The sequence below is a fragment of the Apis florea genome, unplaced genomic scaffold (genome assembly GCF_048593485.1).
Source record: "Apis florea isolate Af1SG1 unplaced genomic scaffold, ASM4859348v1 contig_2291_pilon, whole genome shotgun sequence".
Taxonomy (NCBI): domain Eukaryota; kingdom Metazoa; phylum Arthropoda; class Insecta; order Hymenoptera; family Apidae; genus Apis; species Apis florea.
Window position 1 is genome coordinate 4,256,282 of NW_028256553.1, and position 13,068 is coordinate 4,269,349.

The 13,068-nt window shown below is 23.1% G+C and overlaps 2 protein-coding genes across 2 annotated transcripts in view; one reads left to right on the forward strand and one right to left on the reverse strand.

Moving 5' to 3' along the window:
- LOC100863967 (glutathione S-transferase) overlaps window positions 1–13,068 on the reverse strand; it is a 64,944-nt gene that overhangs the window by 32,555 nt on the left and 19,321 nt on the right. The window lies entirely within an intron of this gene.
- The window catches only part of LOC100864080 (carcinine transporter), a 57,692-nt gene continuing 46,996 nt past the window's right edge, over window positions 2,373–13,068 (forward strand). Inside the window, exon 1 of the mRNA XM_031916909.2 lies at window positions 2,373–2,497. The gene's annotated coding sequence lies outside the window, so the exon portion shown is untranslated. The remainder of the gene's footprint in view (window positions 2,498–13,068) is intronic.

Genomic DNA, 13,068 nt, shown 5'->3' on the forward strand with positions numbered 1-13,068 from the left:
TATTATATAACAATAATATCAATTTTCTAAACTAAAATATTAATTTTATACTAATTCATTTTCTTAATGTTTCTGCATGATTCATCAATATTAGGGATAATTTATAATCTTTATAAGTTATGAACATTTCAGAATATTTGTATAATACATATTTGCAATAGTGTAACAGTGATGTTTGAAAATTTATTTATAAAATTTATTAATAAAAAATAATAAATATCAATAATTTCCCTGTACCACATCTCAATAAATGCAAATTTTGAATTATGTCACTCTTGCAACGATATACTTGATGTAATTTTGGGTACATATACAAATTAAAGCAATTAATTATTATGTGTACATTATCTATGTGAAAATATTTATTATTTAATATCCACTATTGTACCAAATCGTTTATAATATGAATAATCGGATGAATTTGATTAAATATCAATATTGTTAAATCTCATGAGAGAACTGATACTATTGAAATTATTATGTGTATTATACATATTATTGAAACATATTTATAAACGTTATTTATTAAACGTCGTTATTATTATTATATCATGAAATACATATAAGTTACAGAATTATAAATGAAAAATATATATAACTTCACAAGTTCAAATAAAAAATATTTCCTCTTACGTGCACGATAAATATATTTAATATTCATAAAAGAAGTTCTATTTGATACTTATTTACATTACATACTTCGAACATACAATTTTTCGATTCTATTTTCCATCTTCTCTCGCAACCTCAGTATACAACTAAACTAGTCAATCTTCCATTCCCTTCTCCAACTTGTAAACTGTTTTTCAATTTCTGAACTCTTCTATCGCATAACTTTCTCCGATTCGATCCTTTTTTTCGATCAAATCTATTTTTTCGAACGAAAAAATTTTCATCCTGATAACGATCGTTTAATTATTTAAATAGTAATAATACTATTGTAAAATAATAATAATAAACACAATTACACAATAATATATTTTGTCAATTTCAATATTATTTATTGTTGATTTTTTAAGAAGTATCTTAAAATTATAAATATCTTTAATTTATTGTATTTAAAAATTGCTATCCTCTAGTGTTTATTCATGTCTAAATCTCAAAAGAATGAGCAATTGAAAGTTCATCTCACTTAATTTATTTCATATTTATTTGATTTCAAATTATGTATTTGTAATAGTAAAATAATTTATTATTATACGTCTTTCAGGCTTTCTTTTTTTAATAGAATAGAGAACTGTTTCATTATGTTATTTAATACAAATTATTCTTAATTATGAATTAATATCAAAATTTAACTCCTATTTTCGCGTAATAATAATAAATCAAGAATTACAAGACTACATAAATACTTAATGATAACTAATTCTAATATAAATTTCAAAGTAAGATTTAATAATATATTATAAATGTACTTCAAAATGTATAATTCAATATAATTCTCTATGAATTAATAGAATATCAAATCCATCACAATCTACAAAGGAATTTATTTCAAAGAAAAATTAAAAACTATAATTTTGCTGATATTATTTTAAACATGTATTTTGAATTATGTCATTTTTGAAGTACATATATAATATATAAATATGCAATACAGGATATTAATACAAAATATTAATGTACAGAATATTATTTATTAAGTTATATGTAATTTATGTTTACATTAGATGAAGCGAATCAGAAATAAAATAAGATACCTTCATCTTCGTCACACTGCTCTCTTATCTTCATCTTCGCTTCATCTAATGCAAACTTAATTGCTTATAACTTAATAAAAACTATTTAATAAAGAATTCATAACTTAAAGAATTTTTCATAAATAAATTTATAATTAATAAAAATAATATTTGATAAATAAGCTTCAACATTTTTATGTACTTTTGTATTTGTTTTAACTTCCAGAATCGATTATTCAAATCTGTTTCACGAATATATTAATACTTAATATAAAAGATGTTTCTATATTATATGAGAAAGAAGAATAAGTTTTTTTTTTTAACTTTGTTTTAAAATTGAAAATTTTTATAATATATTAACATTTTTTTATATTTAAAACAATATCTTGATAATACAATATAAACTGATATACAATATATTAAAACAAAAATCTCACGTGTATTTTATTTTTACACTTTTACAAGAAGGAAATTAGTAAATAAAGATAAAAATGTGAACAAAATTCACAAGACGAGAAAATAAGAAGTGCGTGCACGATAATTACGGTTATCTCAAAGGATCGTCGAGGGCATCGTTAATGACCCACACTAAGTGGCGAAGAATTGCACGGTGGCACGCTCTCCGCGTACCCTGATCAAATGCAGGGCCTCTAAAATGCTGGACTACTACGCGTCCACAAGTTTTGTTATCGTTGCCAGAGCGAGGTGACAGAGAGCTTTAGTGCAAGGTTAGTCGGTGATGAGTGAAGTGCCAATCCTCTACGCGGCCATTGTTCTTCGGTAGCGGCTAGGACCAGAAGGATTTCAATTGAATTCCTGTGAGTAAGCTCAGTCTTCGATCAACTTGCATGGGATATTTCTCAAAATTAAACTTAGTCGCTAAATAAGAGTTTGATTTCTCTTTTAATATCTAGATTTTTAATTTCTTCGAAAAGATGACATTTTTAAGAAAATTCGTTTGAAATCTTTATACCTTATTTCTTTGAAATTTATTAATTTTTGTTAAATTAATGATACTTTGTGATTTAATATATTTCATTATACATTATACATTTCAATATATTCTTTTAATTTGTAAATAAATAAAATATATACATCTAGTTAGTATAGCTATAAAAATTATAAACAATTTTTAAAATCTCAATTGAGATATTATATATACCACAAAAGTTTATAATTTCTTTTTTTTTTTAGGATTTCTAAAAGAATGGCTGAAGAATAAAATAAATCTTTATTATTGGAATATTTAGAAGAAATTGTTAGTTCGGTACTTTGTAGAAATAATTAATACACGTTTCTCTTTTTATTAATAATGATGTTCAATCATAAAACATGTAGAGAAAAATCTAGTAATTTAATTTCGAAAATTCGAAGCAAAAGAGAAATATGTAATCAAATAAATAGGAACGTCTTTTATATTAAGAAATTTTATCGATTTAATTTTAGATTACAAATATTATTTTTACTCTCAAAAACTATCATGAACAGATTTCATTTTTATGATATGATATTTCTTATATTTCTTATCTCTGATTAGTAATTTATCATTTCTGATATGGTCAGTCAAAAATATTATTTATGATGAATACGATGAATGAATGCTTTTTTTTTACAAAGTATGAATTTTCTAAAACTAAAAACCAAGATTTAAAAAAATTTATAAAACAATTGTTTTATCAAAATCACAATACTATATTGAAAAATTATCAAAGATCAATCAATTTAAAGAAAAAAAAAAAAACTCTTCGATCAATATTAAATACAGAAAACAACTGTATTTCCTAATTATAAAATAAAATTAAGCAATTCTTAGTAAAAAAATCCCAATAATTAAAAGAAAGTCCAAAAAAACTCTTTAATTAATATTATTTAAATCTAAAAAATAATATTTTATTCCAATAATAATATTTATCCCAAATTCTAATCAAATCTATGTCTATACTAATTTTCAAAATAACTTTTTTTCAATAATTTTCGTATCACCACTTGTCGATAATTATTTCGAATTCAAACAAAACTTCACATCGAATCAGATCAAAGCCAAAATTGTATCTTTCGCACTCGAGATCGTGATTTCCAGGTAAATCGATACATTTTGAAAAGCAAGGAAGCCCGCGCGAAACGGGACAACACAAAATAAATTGAGAAGATTAATAGCAATCATAAGGTAGATCGGGTTACACCATTGTTTGACCGTCGTCCCTCCTAAACTTCGAAACTGGGTTGCATAACGCGGTCGAGGCACCGGTTTAACCCTGTAACAGGTTAAAGTTTCATCGATGCACGATGAAAGAAAACTTGAACAAAGATTAAGTTTATTACAGCACGTTGATTACGACGGGAATTAACACGGGATGCTGGAATTGCATCGGGTTCGTTAATTTGCGATAATCGTAGAAGGATGCTCGTCAAGCAGAGACGCGAGGAAAATTTCGAGGCCTCGAAGCGAGATCGAGGAAGTGGATGAATTTCTTCAGCGAAAAATTCATGATAATTATTTTATATAATTGCAAAAACTATCTTTCGATTTCGATGATTTTTTAATATGTTATCAAGGTCATCATCGTTAATAGAATCATAATTGTATTATGAAGATTTTTACTTGGCAATTATTGTTAAAAAGTTATTAACAAAAATGTCTTTTCAAAATAGTTTAGATTAGATTAGTTCTAAGCAGATTTATTATTAAAAATAATTAATGGCTAATCATCTTATGGTGGCGAGATTTTTAAATTATTTTAATTTTTAATTATATAATATTTTAAAATATAATTTCGTAAAGACAAAATTTCATAATAATTTGATCAAACTTATTTGATAATCTTAAGTTTGTTCTTTTAAAAAAATGTTTTTATATAATATAACAAATAAAAATATTCAAGGTCTCAAAAGAAATTTCTTGAAGAAAAAGATTTACCATATAGATTGGATTTGAGTCTATATGAAGTAGAACTTCGTTTATCTATTTATTTATCGAAATAAAATTTTCATCATTGATTAAATAAACTCTACCTGAAATCTTGTTATATAAACTAGTGTCGAACGTTACTATGATTACAATGGATTCTGATACTGTGTATTATTTAAAATAACAAATCGGTATTACGTGTTTGGATCCAATTAAGCGACTGGTCCAATTATCTGGAGTATATACTAGATATTTCACATATAATAGTTAAAATTATTAATAAAAAAATAAATGAGCAATAAGATGTTCATTTACGTATATTTAGAATAATATAGAGTCAAATATTTAACATATATGTGTATTTCTCATGCAGAATTATTTTTATTCTTTGTCGATAGTATATAAAATTTAATTAAAATCCAATTAAAATTCAGAATACATCAGAAAAAATGAATATTAAAGATGTAATTAATTATAGATATATGTAGTTATATATAAAACTATATATAATTTATATAAAATTTATATAAATAATATGTTTTCATATTTTGCTCGAATTTTAATTAATTATTAATAAAGAATTTTACTATATTTTTTTGATTAATTGTTTAAGAATAGACATCTAATAATGATATACAAAATACTTTTGTTGCTTTTCTTTTGAATTTCCAAGCATCTTATATAGTTAAAAGTATTTAGATTCAGCTATTTTACTTTCATCACTTTCTTCATAGTCTAATTCTTCGATTTAGATAATTTGATAGAATACTTTTCATCCTCACAATTTTTATTTTTGTATTATAATATTCAATTGTATTATCGATATTTTTAAAAAATACTTTTTTCATAAGTATTTTCAAATCATACACAAATATCGTTTCATGTAATAATTTTTTATGCACATTATTCTTTTCTGCATAATTACTGAAAAAATATTTACTTACAATTTAATGTAAAATTACTTAATATAAATAATTTTTCGATAAACGATAATAATTCTTTGAAAACATGCAATCATGGCATCAAAAATGAATAATTAACACTAATAGAAATTCTTCTAAATATTTCTATATAAATACAATCTTATTAAAAATTAGTCAATTAATACTTTATGCAATGATAAATGAGGAGAAGTAGTTCTCTTGTTTCTATATATTTCATTTGTTATTTTCTAGAATATTAAAGTTGTTCCAAATATATAATACTGTTCTAGTTAAGGAAAGAAAATTACGTCTTCTTCAAGTTTGTTATTTGTCCCAAATAATCGGCTGTTCCGATTATTGGTGGTGCAAATATATGTATATATAAATTTTACCGTGAATGAAAATTGAAAAATAATACAATTACGATAACGCACTAATATATGATAATTCAAAAAATATACTATCTGAATATGTTATTCTTTGGTTATTTGAAGAAAGAATTAAAACTAATAAGAATTATCCTATTATATTTGTGTAACTAATCGATTATATCGTCATCAATGATATAAATTTTTTGTTTGAGTAAGAAAAACATAGGAAAAATATTATTTTTTTATATTAACTTCAATTCACAATGATAAAATAATATTCTATAATCTCAAATTGAATGCTGAATAGATATTGGCATTTCAAAAATATTAATCTAATAAATAATTGTAATAATTGTCTCTTTATGTTTATATTTAAAATATAAACTTGAATAAGTTATTGAACATTCGTATCTATGGTAAGAGGATGATAATAAAGGGTGATGATATAAATTGTTTGTTCCTCATCGATTTTATATACGTGGTGTTTTATTAGAAGTGATGTCTTAATGAATGATTGACAATATAATAGACAAAAATTATAAAGAAATATTTATTGAATGACGAAATTATCGTTTTTAATTTCTTTAATTCATTGAATTTAGGATTAAATTCAATTTTCTTTTTTTCTTTTTTAACTTTTCTTATATGAATAATTAAACAATTTATTAAATAAATTAATAAAATTCTGTGACATATTAAAAATATTTATTTATTTAATTATTATTGTTTTAAACTATATATAAACGTAATCACGGTTTTAATATACAATATTTTATATTCTAATATAATTAGCAAGTTTATATGATAATCTATAAATAGCTGATTCATATAATGATTTATTATTACTTTTTCTAGTTATTATAATCAAATTTATAGAAAACATCATCTAAAAAAACCATAAATGAAAATTTTATATCTTCATCAAAAAATACATTATGTATTCTTATTAATTTGATAAAAAAATATATAGTTTTAATTTAAAAAAAAAAAAAATAATATATTTTTCCGTTTCTTTTCAAAATATAATTATTATACATTAAATAATTCTATTAAATATTTAATGATAGAAGAATGAAATTTTATCTTTTTTATAATAATCCTTCTAAATTTCAAGTATTTATATTAAAAATTAAATAAAATATTATTTAAAACATTTTGAATAATTTTTCCATAATTTTTACATCAAATCAACAATTCATCTTTCTCAAATTTATCTTTAATTTATCAAAAAAATTGCAACATAACAATTCATTCTAGTCAGTAAATAAAATAAATGGCATGCAAAATAGTAAGCATTAAGAAAGAGAATACAAAAACAAAAAAACGTAAAAACACATTCATCTGAAAACTCATTAAATGAGAAGATTATTGCCATATTTGTGGCTGATATTCGCAACGAATTCCTCATTTAAGTTAGGTTAAATGTTCGAAAACGTGAAATATTTCGATACAATACCTTTTGATTATACGTGTAATTTTATTCCTGTTTCGAATTTCCACCCGAAACCGCTTTGAAATCCTATTCCGAAACCAGTTTTGAAATCAATGCTTCATCGACAAATGGCGGATGAATAATCATACGTATGTTATATATGTCATAAATGTTCGATCGTGCAATTCTTCTCCGATCCTTCTCCAATTGACATCATTTCAATCGATGATTTACTTTTGATCAATAATTTAACACAGAAAGTCGGGGACGCTATAAATCAATTCGTTCGACATATCGATGGATCGATTTTAAAGTAAGCTTTAAAGTAAATTTAAGCATTGTTAGATTTGCGTCAAGTGGTCGTCTGCCAGAAATCGAGGATGGCGACGTTGCAAGTTTGTCACGTGCCAGAGTATATTTGATTGTTTTAAATGACATGACGTGAATGATACGGATCTTTATAATCGTTGAAATGTCCCATCTTATCTTTGAGATAACTTGGAAAGTTATTGAAAAAGATATGTAATATCATTTAATTTAATTATTTAATATTTTATTTAAAATTCAAATTGTATGATTTATAATTTTGAGACGTTTAAGATTCTAGAGAATATTAGAGAATATTAAGTATAAATAATATTGTTGTTAAAAAATTACTCATAGAAATAATTGTTGCAATTATCGAAATCTTATATTTATTTCACTTAAAAATAGATATTGGTTTAAACATTTTTTACTTTTGTTGATAATAAACATAGAACAAAATACTTTTGAATACTTTTGAATACTTTTACTGTTTTTTAATTAGTTGCATTTAGTTTCAAGATTTTTATTTTTCTAGAGTATATATGACAGATTTTATTAGGCCAGAATTCGTACTATAACACAATCAGGATCTATTAGTATAATCTGGGAACGCGATTAGTCATAATACTGGTTACTTTATTATGCAACTCTTTTTTTTCTTCTTTTATTTCACTTGCCAATCGAATTCTTTGTAACTGATAATGCTCGATACATTTGCGAATTTAAACGTGATATATCTTGAATATTAGTCTCGATGATGTTTAATATAGTTCATTTTATCGATGATGAAATCAATTCGATGGAAAAAGAATCATGGCGGCGTGAATGCATGGAAGGCGGATCGTTTGTTTCGCGTGATTAACTATAATAATGGTGACAGATGTAACAAATCGTTATACGTTCTTTGTTCTTAGAAGAATGAAAACAATTTTAGTTAGGAAAAATTCGAGATATATTCATTTAGTTTCCCAATATTATTTTATAAATGAGTTATTCGAGTTTAATATAAAGTGAATTTGAAGGAATTCGAGAAGTTCTTCGAATATTTCTAAATATTAAAATTTTTTAATTAGTTATATAATAAACAGATAAATAGTAAAAATATTCGATATTTTTTTTATATTTATTATTTTAAAAAGTGGAAATATGATTTCCAAAAATTTGCAAAATATAATAAATTAAAGTTTAACATTTTAAAATTATAAATTTGCTTTTAAAGCATGGAAAAAAAAACATAAAAATTATCATGCTTTTTCAATTTATATCCAGCTAATATCGAACAATAATCATCAAAAAAATAAAACAAAAATTATACGAAATCTTATAGGAATTATTTCTGTTTGAATATAAATTACAAACCATATAGGAATTATTCTTAATTGACAAATTATTATTTGTTTACTTTTGAACAAAAAATATTGCTTTCGATTCTGAACAAATGATAAATTCCTTTGTTACGAAATATAAAATAAAATCACTCTAAATAAGAAGAAAATAGTGATACAAGAATAACTACTACTTGATCTCAGGTGTGCTCAGATTGCTTTTACATTGATCCTTTATGGATTGGCTGACGTCTTAATGATGACGTTAGCTCGATAATCGACATTGCTCTTACTTTTTGAATGGTATAGAGTATCGTAACGTTTCCTATTCCATGAGATTGTCTTCAAGGTACTGCAATAAACTGGGAAATTAGATTCTTATTTCGTAAACGGAGATTTAACCGTAACACGAGAAATTCCATGACGATGACTATTTTTGTATTTTCAAAATAAAAAAGAATATTTATTCGTAAAGAATATTTACTTATGCACAGAAAAAAATTTGAATTTTATATATATTATCATTGACAAAAAATTTTTAACTAAATACAATATGAAATTCATTAAAAATAGTCTAATTTTTGAAATGTAAAATGCTATGTAATATAGAAAAAAATAAAATAAATTTTGCGTATTATAAAAAGAAAACATGATGAGAAAAAAATTGCAAAAAATTTGAGACTGGTAGAAAATAAATATTATTTTTTTAAAATAATTTTAATATTAATATATCTGATATTTTGTGACATTTTTATATCCATATGTAATGGTTTTTAAATTATTAATTTATATTTATTAAAATAAAAATCAAATAATGTTTTGATTATTGTTTTAATAAAAATATAACCTTTGATTTTACTATTTTCTTAATAATATTAATTATTTTTAATTATTATATTTTATTAGTTTCTTAATTAAAAAAAGACTTATATTATTGTTTTTCCTTTTTTATTTAAACATTTTATATTAAATCGATTTAATATTTTTATGCACTTGAAACTTATATCACTGCATTTTACATTTCAAAAATTACAATCAGTTTTAATGAATTTCATATATTTATTAGTAATAGTTTTAACAATAATGGTTTGAAATATATAACGAATTTACAATTTTTCGAATAAAAGAAAATCTTTTTTAATTTTTCTTAAATAATTTATCAATATAAAATAAGTAGATAGAATGGAAATAGTTATACAAATACAAATGACTTATCAATTCGAAAAAAAATTCATAAAAAGATTTTTCTACAAATCCATAGATCAAAACGAGTTAAAATTAGTAAACACATAAATTAATAAAAATATAACCAAATATAATTCAATTCAACAATGTGTTGCAACAATATTCTTAAATTTCTGGAATCTTTCAATGCCAAAAGTGAGAAATCAGAAATAGAACTCGATGAAGGAATAAAATATCTAGAAAGTTATTGGAAAGAATAAAGCATCGACTATTAAACGTGCTTCATTGGAGAAGTATATTTTCTTTTTTCACGATATTAGGGGATCGAAAGGAAAAATGCGAGCAATATAGAGAGCAAGGGGGTGGAATTAAGAAGAACGCCGTCGGATGTTTACAATGAATTCCGGCCGCGATAAATCTGGCCTCTGGTACACTCGAAATTGCTTTTCGAGGATCGCTTCCTGGCGGATGCAATTAAAGAGGATCACCGTACGATCGTAATAAAATCTTTACCGTGTTTCCGGTGATGAAAGAATCCGTTAGTTCCGCGTCCGTCATTAGAAACTGCAAGAAAATATCCTTGAAATCTTGCATCCTCGATAACGAACTTCTGATAATTCTTTTAATTAATCCAGAAGATCGAACTTCGATCAGAATCTTGATAATTATGCTTCAATGGTATGAATGATTAGAGATGTGAATAGAACGCGATATGCAAGAGATGAAAAAGAAAAAATTAAAAATTTATTGGGCAAAATTTATTAAAGAATTGAAATTATATTTTCATTGAGTGATGACTTCTTTTAAAATTTACTCTGTATTGAAAAATATAAGATAAATACAAAATTGCATTTTTGAAATTATATTTTTTCGAGAGTTAATTATATTATTATTTATTAATTCAATATATTTATATATTATTTATATATATACTATATTGTATAATATTGTATTAATATTGTATGTTTGTCTTTTGTCTTCATATTGTTCATATTTCAGCATAATATTTTATCATTTATATTATATAGAAATAATTACCTATTCCAAATAGAGCTATTTTAACATAAACAAAACATTACTTTTACTTTTAACATAAACATCTCCTCTTTAAAAAATTAAGAAAGAATTAAAAATGTGTTTTTGAAATTCAAATTGTAAAATTTATGATTCAATGATAATAGTAATTATTTTGAGAGTCACAATATAATGATATAAATTTCATCAATATAATAAATAAAATGAATAGAAACAAAATTTAATTATATATTGGAAAGTTTAAGTTATCTTTTTATCAAGTCTTGAGAGTGCTGTATATTTTTGAGATTGAAAAACTTATAATTTATAGTAGTTTTTATTTATAATTATTGTAATTGATATTAAAAATCATTATATATATATATATGATTATTATTGAAGATATAAATATAATTATTATAAATATAATTGATAACCACATTAATCACGGTAATTTAATAGGAGGATAATTTTGCAATCCAATATAATGAAATAATTTTATATTATCAAAATTGTTTTTAAAATATTTTTAATATGAATTTTTGTGTTCCTTAATGTTTGCTTAATGTTTTAAAAATATTAAATATTAATATCAATTATAACATCAAATATCTCTCTAAATTTCTATAAAACTTTATAGATTTATTTTTTAATTCTCACTTTTTCAATTATATTATATTAAAAATATAGAAATCACGTATATTCCTATATAACTTTTAATCATAGTAATAATAATTATTATAAAATAAAATAAATAAATAATATTTATTGTTTTATTTTATCCCACTCTCTGTATTTCTGATTAAAGTTGCATCATTGCAAATTGAATTTCATTTAAATTTAATTTTATGTTTGATTGTTTTAATCATTTAAATTAATTAAACGTTGCTTCTTAAACGTTTTTAAAATAAATTTTAAAAGAAAATAGACACTCGACTTATTTATTTACCAATTAGTTTGTATTTTGTATAATATACAATATACAAGAATTTTAATTAATTAATTGTTTTCATTTAAATTTATGAAGACAAATATAATTAAATTTGATCTCATAAAAACATCTACTGAAAGTTTATCGTTCTTTGTGATGTATTTAAGCGATTTGAAAACGTTTATTCTGAAAACGATATCTACGAATCGTAAAAGATACAAAATGTTATAAAAATGGTTATTCAAAAGTTTAGCCTTTTCACTTGAATATATTGCTCATCATGACAACTTGTGCAAATTATCCTTATAGCAATAATTATTGCTTATGAAGATAATTATAATATGTATATAAAATGAAAATGAATTTAGAATCTCAATTAATTTAAAATAGCTGAATTTTAAAACCAACTACAATTTGTACTTAAAACAACAAAATTTTTTATAAATCTTATTATTTTAGTATATCATAACAATAATTTTTGAGATATCAAAAAAGCAAATATTAATTAAAGGCATAAAATAAATATTTTCCTAGTTTTCAACGAAATAAAAAAGGTGATAACGCTTTAAGATTTTTCAAAATGGTCATAACTTAAAGATAACTTATAAGATTAAAAAAGGTACGTTCATTCTGAATAGCCAAGATTTCAAGAGATCGATGACGTATTTTCAACCTATCTTTAAAAAATTAAAATCAGAAAATCAGGAAAAGTTAAAAAGAGGTTGGTAAAGTCTAAGGAACAGTGCAGTTGTTTTATTGGACGTATGCGTAAAGGAGAGCAACTATAGCTGAATAAACGTTTTCGACATACGAAACGTTTGTGTACTGAACAAACATCGGACCAATCTCGGTCCACTTTCCTCTTGGCCTGCTTTCTCGCATCTTCATCCCCTAAAACCATCCTTTCATCCACCCATGGCCACACGTATTTTTTTGACATTGCTCTCTCGTGATCGAAAATAGCCCAAAAATAGGGGAAAGAAAAAAATTAGAA